This window comes from Hypanus sabinus, chromosome 1 (genome assembly GCF_030144855.1).
Source record: "Hypanus sabinus isolate sHypSab1 chromosome 1, sHypSab1.hap1, whole genome shotgun sequence".
Lineage (NCBI taxonomy): Eukaryota > Metazoa > Chordata > Chondrichthyes > Myliobatiformes > Dasyatidae > Hypanus > Hypanus sabinus.
Genome location: NC_082706.1, coordinates 34,493,660 through 34,507,665, shown reverse-complemented (window position 1 = coordinate 34,507,665; position 14,006 = coordinate 34,493,660). Strand labels below are relative to the sequence as shown.

At 46.6% G+C, this 14,006-nt stretch overlaps 1 long non-coding RNA gene across 3 annotated transcripts in view; it reads left to right on the top strand.

Moving 5' to 3' along the window:
• The window catches only part of LOC132392583 (uncharacterized), a 46,097-nt gene that overhangs the window by 243 nt on the left and 31,848 nt on the right, over window positions 1-14,006 (top strand). The window contains exon 2 of one of the 3 annotated variants that reach the window (XR_009511586.1): window positions 7,041-7,140. The exons of the other annotated variants lie outside the window; for them this stretch is intronic. This is a non-coding gene — a long non-coding RNA (uncharacterized LOC132392583). The remainder of the gene's footprint in view (window positions 1-7,040; window positions 7,141-14,006) is intronic. 3 annotated transcript variants of the gene reach the window in all.

Here is a 14,006-nt window from a genome sequence, read left to right as displayed (position 1 = left end):
ATACATAATTTCACGTCCACCGTCCATGTGATATCTGTTAATGCTTATTATTTAGTCAAACGCTTGACTTTCGCTGCCAAGAAGATGAGACCACCGGGAATACCCTACACAGCTGTGCAGCATAAGGCATAGGAGGAGAATTAGGCTAGTCACCCCTTCGAGTTTGATCATCTTCCTTCTCAACACAATTCCTCCCCCCACCCCCGCTGCCTTCTCCCCAAAACGTTTGATGCCCTGAGTGATTCAGTACTTATCAACCTCTGCTTTGCAGATGATACAAGGATAGGCGGCGGGGCAAGCAGTGTTGAGGAAACATCTGCAGAAATGCTTGGAGCGGTTAGGACGGTGAGCAACGAAAAGTGGCAGATGGGATACAGTGTATGGGTCGTATCTTGTGGCAGTTTCGCCAGTCCATTCTGCGCTTTGCAGAGACTCTCGAGAAGTTTTCCTGCTCCCTGAGAGAACAAGAAGCAAAACATGTTTTCCAGCACAGTGTGTTACTTGTCAGCTTCGAAGGGGAACAAGACATCCGTCTCTGAGCGTGTCCCTGACGAGGGAAACTACAAACGCTGGGGTGGGGTGGTAGTGTAGCATTACTACAGGACCAACAATCCAGGATCAGCTCCCGCCACAGTCTGCAAGGAGCTTGTTCGTTCTCCCCGTGACCGCGTGGATTCTTCCTGGTGCCCGGAGACGCAGGGGTTAGGGTTTGTGAATCGTGGGGCTGCTACGTTGGTGCAGGAAGCGTGGCGACACTTGCAGGCTGCACCCCCCACCCCCCCCCCAGACTTCACCCCGCTGATGATCAGCACTGGCGCACCTCCCGGACATGCGCTTGGCCCTCTGCTCTACTCTCCCTACACCCATGACCGTGTGGCTAGGCACAGCTCAAATGCCATCTGTAAATCTGCTGACATTGTTGGCAGAATCTCAACAATGCATACAGTGCGTACAGGAGCAAGATATACCGCAAGGTCGGCATTGATTTGCCACCTCATCAATCGTAATACAGCATAGAAACGGGCCCTTCAGCCCATCAAGTCCTCCTTGCCCTTTTACATTTGTTCAATTTTATTCTCCCCATTCATAGAAACATAGAAAACCTACAGCACTCGGCCCACAGAGTTGTGCAAAACACGTCCCTACCTTAGAAATTACTAGGCTTACCTATAGCCCTCTATTTTACTAAGCTCCATGTACCTATCTAAAAGCCTCTTAAAAGACCCTATCGTATCCGCCTCCACCATCATTGCTGGCAGCCCATTCCACGCACTCACTACTCTCTGAGTAAAAAACTTACCCCTGACATCTCCTCTGTACCTACTCCTCAGCACCTTAAACCTGTGTCCTCTTGTGGCAACCATTTCAGCCCTGGGAAAAAGCCTCTGACTATCCACACGATCAATGCCTCTCATCATCTTGTACACCTCTATCAGGTCACCTCTCATCCTCTGTCGCTCCAAGGAGAAAAGGCCGAGTTCACTCAACCTATTCTCAAGGCATGCTCCCCAATCCAGGCAACATCCTTGTAAATCTCCTCTGCACCCTTTCTATAGTTTCCACATCCTCCTTGTAGTGAGGTGACCAGAACTGAGCACAGTACTCCAAGTGGGGTCTGACCAGGGTCCTATATAGCTGCAACATTATTTCTCGGCTCCTAAATTCAATTCCAGGATTGATGAAGGCCAATACACCGTATGCTTTCTTAACCACAGAGTCAACCTGCACAGCTGCTTTGAGCGTCCTATGGACTCAGACCCCAAGATCCCTCTGAACCTCCACACTGTCAACTTCCCCAAAATTCTGCCAATCGGCACAGATTCTGGACTTCTGGTTAGGAAGTCGAGGATGTAACAATGATAAACAGTTCATCTACCCGATGCAGGGCAACGTTCACCTTTGATTAGGCCTCGATCAGATACAGACAAGAGAGACTGAGTGCACTGCGTTGCCAGAAAGTGCCAGCTGCGGAGTGCAGTCCAGCCTGTTCAAGGACTGACTGAGCAGTGAGCGCCACTGTGTGCTGGGACGTTGTCCACCCATCCCCTTTCAAAGCGTCCCATCCCTCCCTTGGCGTTCAAGTATTTTACTCTCAACCCACCCACTTGTTGCTCCACTCCTTCCCCTTAGAGAAAGCAGCCAGGGCTGGAGGGGATGGGATTGGAGGGGGTGACCCCTACCGCATGGATTCACAGAGCCAGATATCTGGGCATTCTTCTCAGACGGGCTGGGAGAAAGAATGAAGGGTGTGAGAGGACGCGGGCATTGCCATTACTTCCCACCCTAGATGCGCATTGACCTGGCGTAACCGGGCACCATGCTCCCACCAGAGTGAGAGAGGGCAGTCAAGGTGAGAAGGAATCAATTGTTCTCAGTCCAGGTCAGTGTTAATGAACAGCACAAACAAAATGCTAAGGGAACTCTGCGGGTCAAGCAGCATCTACGGAGAGGAATAAACAGTCAACGTTTCGGGCCGAGACTCTTCTGAAGGACTGATGAGGGATTTCCAGCACGTGAAGAACCTCTTGTGTTCATGAGCAGCCCTGATGAGTTAATCAGTTAAGCAGTGTTCCTTCATGACTGGAGGTCCCCTCTTTGAAAGGAGACGTGTCAAACATTACAGTGGACATAAGTCACTTATATTGACTTGCATCGACTGCACTATTTTCCATAGGTGCTGCCTGGCCTGCTAAGTTCCTCCAGCATTTTGTGTGTGTCGCTGAGATTTTTAGCACCTGCAGATTTTCTCGTTTGTATATTGACCGTGCATCAACCTGTATTGGCAGTCGGAAAGTGGTGGGAGTTCAAGTAAATCAGAAACTATCGGAGGTCTGAATTAGTTCACAGTGATATTACAAACTGAACTACATGTGGAACAGTAACAGGACCATATACTACCTTGCCTGCAAGAAAATTAATCTCAAGGTAGTAAATGGTGAAATATGCTAATAAGTTTATTTTGAACTTTGATTAACAGCAGTTAAAACAGCAGAAGGGGCCCAACCTCCTTGAAGGTGGCTACACAAGTCAATAGGGTGATTCGACTTTGTTAGTCCAGGCATTGAGTTCAACAGTCAAGAAATTAAAATGTAGTTTTATAAATCTGAGCTTAGGCTGCATTGGGCATATGCATTCAGCTCTGGTTATAGGAAGATGTTGAAAGTTTGGAGAGGGCGTAGAAGAGGTTTACCAGGATGGACTGGACTATGTACTATAAGACGAAGATTGTTAAGATTGTTTTCTCCGGAGTGACGGAGGCTAAGGGGAGAACCAATAGGAGTTTGTAAGATTATGACAGACACGAGTAGAGTAGATGGATGGTATTTTTTTTCCTGGGGTTGAAAGGTCTAAAATTGGAGGGCATGGATTTAAGATGAGAAGGGGGAAAGTTCAAAGGAGATGTGTGGGCCATGTTTTTTTTTTACACAGAGAGTGGTGCCTGGAATGTGCTGCCAGGTGTGGTGGGAGAGGTGAGAGTAAAAGAGGCCTCAAAAGGTTCATAGATGGGCACATGGGTGTGCAGAGAATGGAGTGATATAGAGATTTTCTGGGCAGATAAATTTAGTTAAGTATTTAATTACAGGTTTAATTGCTCAACACAACTTTGTGGCTTTTCCTGTGGTGTACAGCTGTATGTTCCATGGATTGATTTGTCATGGCAGAGAAGTTCCAGGCAAGGTCCCTCTCCTTTGTTGGCCTCATGGTCACACAGGATGTGTTGTACAAGAAGCTGGGGAGACTGCACTTGGGCCATTGTTGACAGTTTCAGTTGCCGTGTTATAGGAAAAAATGTTATTGAACTGGAAAGATGGTTGAGAAGATTAATGAGGATGTTGCCAGAACTTGAGGGTCTGAGTTTCATGTTTTCCATAAATATTTCACTTTTCACCCTTAACCTATGACTTCTAGTTCTAGTCTCACCCAAATTTTCTCCATAGGTGTATTCTGTAGGTTACCAGAACGAAACACAATATTCCAAATCAGGCCTCACCAACACCTTATGCAACTTCAACATAACATCCTAGCTCCTGTACTCAATACTTCGATTTACTTATTTCCTCTTTATTAGTTAGTACTACTTACTTATGAAGGCCAATGTAGCAAAAGCACTCCTGTAGCTCTCAAAATATCAGAAGCAGATATCTCTGTGCCCAAATCATCAGAGAAACCTTTGTGATGTAGGCATTTCCCACGAGGTCAGCATTGATGTGCCACCTCATAGCTCTAGTACAGCTTAGAAATAGGCCCTTCAGCCCATCAAGTTCACCTGGTCCTTTTACACTAGTCTGATTTTATTCTCCCCACATTTGCTTCAACATCCCCCAGATTCCACCACCCACCTTCTACCAAAGTGCATGGCTGTACACTACGGCTATATTTCATTAGGAGTTTGAGGAACTTTGGTATGTCACCGTAAACACTTACAAGTTTCTACACATGTACCATGGAGAGCAGTCTGACAGGCTGCTTCAGCATCTGTTATTCTAGTATGGTGCTGCGACTGTACAGGATCGAAAGAAGCTACGGAAAGTTGTAAAGTTAGTCCGCTCCATCATGGGCACTAGCCTCCGTAGTATCCAAGACATCTTCAAGGAGCGCTGCTTCAGGAAAGCGGCTTCCAACATTTAAGGACCCCCATCGCCAAGGACATACCCTCTTTTTGTTGCTACCATCAGGAAGGAGGTACAGAAGCCTAAAGGCACACGTTCCACAATTCTGTAGCAGCTTCTTCCCCTCTGCCATCCAATTCCTAAATGGACATTGAACCCATGAACACTACCTCACTACGTTCTCATTTCCTGTTTATTCAGCATTACATATTTAACTATTTTAAATATATATATATTTACTGTGATTCAGTTTTTTCTCTCTCTCTCTATTATATTGCATTGTTAACAAATTAACAAATTAACAAGTTAACAAATTTCACGACCATTGCCAGTGGGATTAAACCCGGTTCTGATTCGGAGGTACTGAGGTACAGTGAAAAAACGTGGTTTCCATGCCTTCCATACAGATTATTTCCTCGCAGCAGTACATTGAGATAGTACAAGGGGAAAGCAGCATAGGAATGAAGAATAAAGTGTTGTAGTTACAGAGAAGTCCAGTGAAGGCCTTGACTGAACAGATTGTAAGATTGAGAGTCCATCTTAACACGTAAGAGGCCCTTTAATGGGGCAACAAGAATTGAATGCAATATTCCCATTGGGACCTAACTAGAGTTTTATAAAGCAGCAAAATAACTCTTTACAACACCGGAGTGTTTATTTATTTTATTTTCTAATTTGAGATACAGCGTGGAACATCCCTTCCAGCCCTTCGACCAGCAACCCGCCTATTTAACCCGAGCCGAATCACAGGACGATTAGCCTACTCACCCATGCGTCTTTGAACTGCGCGAGGAAACCGGAGCTCCCAGAAAAAAGCCCACGCACGCGCGGAAATGAATTCCGAACTGCAAAGCTGTGCTAGCATGTTGCCTATTGCTCGGTATCGCTTGTGTGGCGCCCCAGTAGAAGCTGTCCTTGAGCCTGGTGTTATGGGCTTCCAGGATTTTGAATCTCCTGATGGGGAGGGGAGATCATTCAGGTCGGGTGGGCCATTGATTATGATGGCTGCCTTGAGGAGGCAGCAAGGTGTACAGATGGAGTCCGTGGTGAGGAGGCTGGTTTCAGTGATGGGTCGAGCTGGGGCCGTGGTTACTTGTGGTCGCATTCCGAGCAGCTGCCTCGTCGAGCCGCGGTGCATCCAGATAAGGATTGTGCTGCGTCTGTCTGGGTGGATAGGTGGGTGTGAATACGCGTACACAAGGGCAGCACGGTGCCACAGCAGATTGCGTTGCTACCCTACTCCGCCAAGAGTTCCGGATTTAAATCAGACCTCTGTCTGCATGGAGTTTGCACGTTCTCCCTGTGACCACATGGCATTCCCAAAGACGATCCTCTTTCCTCTTGTAGTGTATTTAATAGAAACATAGAAAACCTACAGCACGATACAGGCCCTTTGGCTGAACGTGTCAGTAATATTTGAGTGTGTGTGTGTGTGTGTGTGTGTGTGTGTGTGTGTGTATTTGTATGTATATATACACATAGACGTATATAATCAATATATTATATTGATTAAGAATTCTTGCTCTTTTAAAATTAATTACAGGTTATATATACAAATACGTGACTTGAATATATCATCACACTACCACTTGATACATGCATGCCTCACTTGAAGCTAGATTCACTTTCGGACTCCTGTATCTTCCTTTGAATTAGTTTAATGTTTTGGATTTATAGACTACAACACCTCCAACTTCTCAAAGAGGCATGGGTCAGAAATGAATTAGCCACTGTGTATTTCCCCCAGAGTGTAGTTGAGTGGTAGAAACTGGGCGGGGGGAGGGAGGGGAAATGCTGATAAGAATGGGGGGAGAATAAAATGGGATTGGTGTAGGAATGGTGTAAATGGATGGTTCATGGTCAGCACGGAGCCAGTGGGCCAAAGGGCCTGTTTCTGTGATGTATCCCTATAACTCACAGTTCACCTTTTCTTTACCTGTCAACAACCTCCCGGAAGGTGCCAATAGGAATTGTCAGACTAAGGACAAAGACAGAACGATTAGCTTTACTTGTCAGGTGCACATCGAAACATGCAGTGAAATGCATGTCAACGGTCAACACTGTCCAAGTATGTACTGAGGGCAGCCTGCAAGTGTCTCCACGCTTCCCTGCGCCAACCTAGCAGCCCCACGATTCACAAACCCTAATCCGTGCGTCTCTGTAACGCGGCAGGAAACCGGGCATCCGAAAGAATCTACGCGGTCACGGGGAGAACGAACAAGCTTCTTGCAGACAGTGGCGGGAACTGAGCTTGGATGGTTGGTCCTGTAGTAACACTACACTACCACCCCATCCCAGCGTTTGACTAACTGACACTGTGTGTAGTTTCCCTCGTCAGGGACATGCTCAGAGACGGATGTCTTGTTCCCCTTTGAAGCTGACAAGTAACACACTGTGCTGGAAAACATGTTTTGCTTCTTGTTCTATCAGGGAGCAGGAGGAACGTCTCCGGTGCCTGTGCAGAGCGCGGAATGGACTGGTGGAACTGCTACAAGATCCAGCCCATTCGGACTTTGCAGTACTTTAAGAGGTATTGTTAAAACCACCAAGTTGCCTTTCCTTAAGTTCAATAAGGAATGGCGGTTGTCCGTCGCAGCTGTGGAAAAGCTGTTGCACTTGACTTTGCAAGTCCAGGTCCAGTGGAGCGAGGGGTCGTCACAACCTGGGGTCTTCCTTGTTTGCGTGGCTCCCTCTGCGCCTTGTCATGCCCCTCGTTCTCCAGGAAGTGTTGCAGTTCCACTTTCCTGGCCTTTGGATCTCACCCACCCAGTCAGCCGATCTTACACGCTCGCTCAGGCGTCTCCCTGTCTCTCTGGGGTATGCGGCAACCGGCTACCCTCACCTGGTTTAGCCCTCCTGTCGAAGCGATGCGCCAGGGTGTGTGACCGGTGCCGCGTGCAAACAGCTACTGATTGAGGTAGATGAGCTGTGAGTGTCCAGTGGGGACTAAAGGCGAGTGAGCTACTCCAGATTGGATGCGACAAGTCCCTTCACCAAGAGTGCTACCCCTCCCTGGACACCCCATCCACCCCTCAGTAAGGAATAGAGAGAAACACACACTCACACACTGTACACACACACACACACACACACTGTACACACACACACACACACACACACACACACACACACTGTACACACACACACACTCACACACTGTACACACACACACACACACACACACACTGTACACACACACACACTGTACACACACACACACTGTACACACACACACACACTGTACACACACACACACTGTACACACACACACACACTGTACACACACACACACACTGTACACGCACACACACACTGTACACACACACACACACACTGTACACGCACACACACACTCACACACACACACTCACACACACTCACACACACACACTCACACACACTGTACACACACACACACACTGTACACACACACACTGTACACACACACACACACACTGTACACACACACACACACTCACACACACACACACACACACTATACACACACACACACACACTGTACACACACACTCACACACACACACACTGTACACACACACTCACACACACACACACACTGTACACACACACACACACACTGTACACACACACACACACACTGTACACACACACACACTGTACACACACACTGTACACACACACACACTGTACACACACACACACACACTGTACACACACACACACACACACTGTACACGCACACACACACACACTCACACACACACACTCACACACACTCACACACACACACTCACACACACTGTACACACACACACACACACTGTACACACACACACACACACACTGTACACACACACACACACACACACTGTACACACACACTCACACACACACACACACACACACACTGTACACACACACACACACACTCACACACTGTACACACACACACACGCACACACACTCACACACACACTCACACACACTCACACACACACACTGTACACACACACACACACACACACACTGTACACACACACACACACACACACACACACACACACACACACACACACACACATCTACGCACACACATGCACGCATTTTTGTGCTAGACCTTACCATCGACCGCCACTAATCATGTGGATAGTCAGAGGCTTTTTCCCAGGGCTGAATGGCAAGCATGAAAGGGCATCATTTTCTTGGAAGCAGGTACAGGGGAGATGTCGGGGTAAGTTTTTGTTACTTGGAGAATGGTGAGTGCGTGGAATGGGCTGCCAGTGACGGTGATGGAGGTGGATACAATAGGGTCTTTTAAGAGACTCCTGGACAGGTACATGAAGCTTAGAAAAATAGAGGGCTATGGGTAATCCTGGGTAATTTCTAAAATAAGTACATGTTCGACACAGCATTGTGGGCCAAAGAACCTGTATTGTGCTGTACGTTTTCTATGCTTCTAATCCCAGGCCTATTAGAGTCATAACTCCATTAGTTTTATTTGTCACATAGATGCTGAAACATACAGTGAAATGTATGTTTGTGTTAGTGACCAACACAGTCTGAGCATGTGCTAGGGTCAGCCTACAAATGTCTCCAAGTTTCTGCCACCAACATAACAGGCCCACAACTCACCAACCCGAACCAGAGTGCCTGTGGAATGCAGCAGGAAGTTTCACACGGTTACAGGGAAAAGGTGCAAACTCCCTTCAGACAGCAGTGGGAATTGAACTCCAGTCAGTGATCACTACCGTGCTTCCGTCTATGCCCCCCATGGTCCTATACACCTCTGTCAGGTCACCCCCCTCCTCGTTCATCTATGCTCCAGGGAATAAATTCCTAGCCTATGCAACTTCTCCTTGTAACTCAGGCTGCTGAATCCAGGCGACACCCTGGTAAATCTTTTCTGCGCTCTTTCTAGTTTAATAATTTTCTTTACTGTAACGGGGTGACCAAAAATGTGCACGATACTCCAAGTGCAGCCTCACCAACGTTCTATATAACCATATAACAGTATAACAATTACAGCACGGAAACGGACCATCTCGGCCCTTCTTGTCCGTGCCGAACGCTTACTCTCACCTAGTCCCACTGGCCCGCACCCAGCCCATAACCCTCCATTCTTTTCCTGTCCATATACCTATTCAATTGTACTTTAAATGACAATACAGAACCTGCCTCCTACCACTTCTACTGGAAGCTCGTTCCACAACTGTGATATGACTTCCCAACTCACGTATCCAGTGCCCCAGCGGAAGACCAGCACGCCAAACGCCTGCTTGACAGACAGAAACTCCTCTGCAGCAAACGGGAAGACTGCACAGCGGGTAGTCAAGACTGTCCAGTGCATCGCTAGCACCAGCCTACCCACCATCAAGGATATTTATTCAGAAAGGTGAAGGTAAAGGGCCCGTAACAGCACAAAGGACCCCACCAACCCCACTCATGGATTGCTTGACCCACTCCCATCAGGGATGAGGCTACTTAGCGTCCACGTCAAGACCACCAGACTCAAAAACAGTTACCCTCCCCAAACAGTCAGGCTGATCAACACCTCCACCCGCTGCCCCACCCCTCCACACTGTCAGCTGTGGCGGTAGTTAATAGTGTTATCAGTTAGTCACTCCCTCGTGGGAGGAGTTCACGTATTGTACAAACAAAGTTATCAGTAAAGTTCAGTTGAATATCCTGATTGCTGGTGTGTTAGTGTGCTCCGCACCCGCCCTCAATAACAAACACAACATGCTGTCAGAAGTGGTTGATTGTTGATGAACTTGGGCTAAAGACCCAGTGAGATCCCCAACAAAAAAGAATTTACCACCCCCCAAACTGTTCTTGTTCACATATATCTATGAAGAGACTTAACAACCTAAACTGCCTATGCTAGTTGCATGGAGCACGAGCTGAGAACTGGCAGATTACAATAATCTGTGGACAACTAGCCTGGGGAAGTGTACAGAGACACAGACACAGCCGAGAAGTCGGTCAGACTCTCAGGGTGAGAAAAGAACACTTAAGTATTCCGAATAAATAAAATAATAAATACGCAAACAAACAAACGGGAAAATGGAGCAAATACCTGCAGTACCCCCATCTACTTACCCAAGACATTTGATTTCTTTAAACTGGAGGACTCTTGAACAATGGCTCAGACACTTTGAGAGATTTAGGGTTACAAGCAATCTCACTCAGACTTCAGGAGAGCATTGAGTAAGCACACTGATATACTGCATGGGTGACAGAGCAAATAACATCATGGGTGGTTTAGAACTGACAGATGCTCAGGAAAAGTAGTACAAAACTCTGCAGGTCAAATTCAAAAAATATATCACAGGAAAGCGAAATGTCACACATGAGAGGACAAAGTTCAGCACCAGAAAACAGGAGACAGATGAAAGTGTAAATGACTTTATCACAGTTCAGCCAGACAACTATGCATATGGAAATCCGAGAACCGAGCTCATTAGAGGCAGGATTGTTGGCGGGCTACTAGACATCAAATTGTCAAAGAGGCTTCAGTTGCAGGCAGATCTCAGACTGGCAGCATCCATTATTAAGGACCTCCAGCACCCAGGGCATGCCCTGTTCTCACTGTTACCATCAGGTAGGAGACACAGAAGCCTGAAGACACTCACTCAGCGATTCAGGAACAGCTTCTTCCCCTCTGCCATCCGATTCCTAAATGGACATTGAACCTTTGGACACTACCTCACTTTTTTTTAATATACAGTATTTCTGTTTTTGCACTTTTAAAAATCTATTCAATATTGATTTACTTATTATTATTTTTATTTTATTATTATTTTTCTCTCTCTGCTAGATTATGTATTGCATTGAACTGCTGCTGCTAAGTTAACAAGCTTCACGTCACGTGCCGGTGATAATAAAACTGATTCTGATTCTGATTCCGAAATCTCACATTAGAGAAGGCTATGACTATGGTCAGGCAGAGTGAAAATGTTTGTCAGCAGCAGGCAGAACTCAGGCGTGATAACCATGCTGAGGTTAACCTAGAAGTTGTGCAGAAAGAAGGATACAAACAAAGTGCTAGAAGAAAGACTACAGAAAGAGTTAACAGTAGAGTTCAGCTCAAACAAAGCAGGCAAGTGAAACAAAGAGCGGGTAAAATGTCCAACTGCAGATGTGGCAAGATTCCATTCCACATCAAAGAGCTGTGACCAGCAAAAGAGTGAATTGCTACTGGTGCAGTAGTGTTGGCCATGATAAAAACCAGTGTCATTCAAAAACAGTTCTTCAGGAGGTCAAAGAAGACCATGATTCAGACGAAGAGAGAGCTTTCCTTGGGGCTCTAGATTCAAATAGACAAGGCTGGTGTACCATGGTTCAGTTGCAAAATGAACACTGGGCCAGATGCCACAGCCATCCTCGAAGAAAACAGGTATTATGCTAAAGCAGACAAAGAAAGAGCTCATGGACACAGGGAAACAAAAGCTCAGTGTGAAAGGAATGTTTACTACTTCTATCTGTAACAATGAGAAGCAGTTGAAAGAGGGTGTCTATGTTGTTCAGAATCTCTTCTCACCACTACTGGGATGACGTGCCATCGGGAAGCTGAACCTTACGGCAAGAATGGATTCACTAAACAATGTTCAGGGGCAGGAGAAATACCGGAGTTGTCCACAGGCCTGCGGGGACGGAAAGAAGAGTCCTTATCCATCTGAGGCCAGTCTGACACTCTACAGCGAGGCTTATACCAAGCCCATTAATGAACAAAGTCAAAGCTCAACTTGAGAGAATGCTGGTGCCTTTCTGGTGTCAGGGGGATGGGTATGTTTGCCCCCTTGCACTCCTGGCACTTATTCTCTGCCACCTGTCCCACTCCCACCTACGGAGCTCCATCCTCACCATTCCCATAGTTCTTTGTATGATTCTAAACTGCAGCATTCCTTCTGTTTGAGGCAGTTCCATTGGACAGGGAATTCCAGGATTTCGACCCAGCAATGTATTTCCAAGTCGGGATAGTGTGCAACATCCTGCAGGTGATGGAGCCCCGCTGTCCTTTCCCTAGTGGTAGAGGTCACAGGTTTGAGAGTTTCCCTTGGAATAATCCGGCAGGTGCATCTCGTAAGACGTCGCAGCCTCTGTGTGCCACATGGAGAATGAATGAATGTTGAAGGTGGATAATGGGCACCGATAATGGGCACCGATCAGACAGATCTAGGCAGGATCAAGCTTCACAAGAGATGCAGGGGCTGCACTCACTGCTGACAAGTGGAGTTCTGTCTTGTAGACGCGGGAAGGCTTTTGCATGCTGGATGGTGTGGTGATATCGAGTGGGCTCATTCTAGAATACTAAGCTTAAATCGGAAACCTTAAGCCTTATCAGTGATAAGTGGCTTCTAATACTCTCACTTTAAGGAGATTAAACTATCAACGTATTTCAAAGATTACATTACTTAACTGCTTTATTCTCTTTCCTGAAGCTGTCAGTCGTCACTATTCCAAGCAGTGGGATCCCAGGAGCAGATACTTCCAGCTAACAAAGCAGATTAACCACAGTAACTTTGTTTTAAATGGATCATACAGAGAGCAATCCTTCTGCGTGCCCTCATTTCTATAACATCTAACTTCCCTTACTGCCTGCTTTCTGATAATTATTTTGTTATTTCTTCTTCTGATTATTCATCTAGTAAGTCTTCCTCTGCTGATTAAACAGGATAAGCACCTTATTTAATGACAAATGCCCTAATCCTTAGACCATTTTCTTCTGCTGATGATAATTGCTTTCTTTTCTGAGGTCAAGCACATTAATCTTTGGTGTCTGCTTCTACTGATAAGAAGCTTCATCCCTGGATAGTGAGTTGCTAAAAAGATGAGTTTAGCTGTAAGTGCCCTGGGCCAGGGCAGTGAATATCCATCACAGGATTCCCATCCTCTGATCAACAGGGTCTCGGCCCAAAGCATCGACTGTACTTTTTTCCATAGGTCCTACCTGGCCTGCTGAACTCCCGCAGCACTCTGTGTGCATTGCTTGGTTTTCCAGCATCTGCAGATTTCCTCGTGTACGTTTTTAGTCTACTTGATCTTCTGGTCAATGTCAAGCCCTCAGTGTTTTGCTGGTCAGGGAGATGGCAATGGTAATGCCATTGAATGCCAGGAGTATGAAAAGCAAAGTGAAGTGGTAAGCTCCTGCCTTCTTGGTGATACCCGTTACCTGGCACTTCTGCGGCATGAATGATATTTGCCAGATATCAGCTCTGACTGCAGGAAACGTAGACTGTATTGTGTGCTGAACAGTACAACTGGGACCGAACATTATGCAATGATCAGGAAACATCCCCACTTCCACATTATTACCAAAGGAAGGTCACCAGTGAAGCGTCTGAAGATGTTTGGGCGCAGGACTCTGCCCTGAGGGACTCCTTCAGTGATTTACAGATAAGCGCATAGAATTCT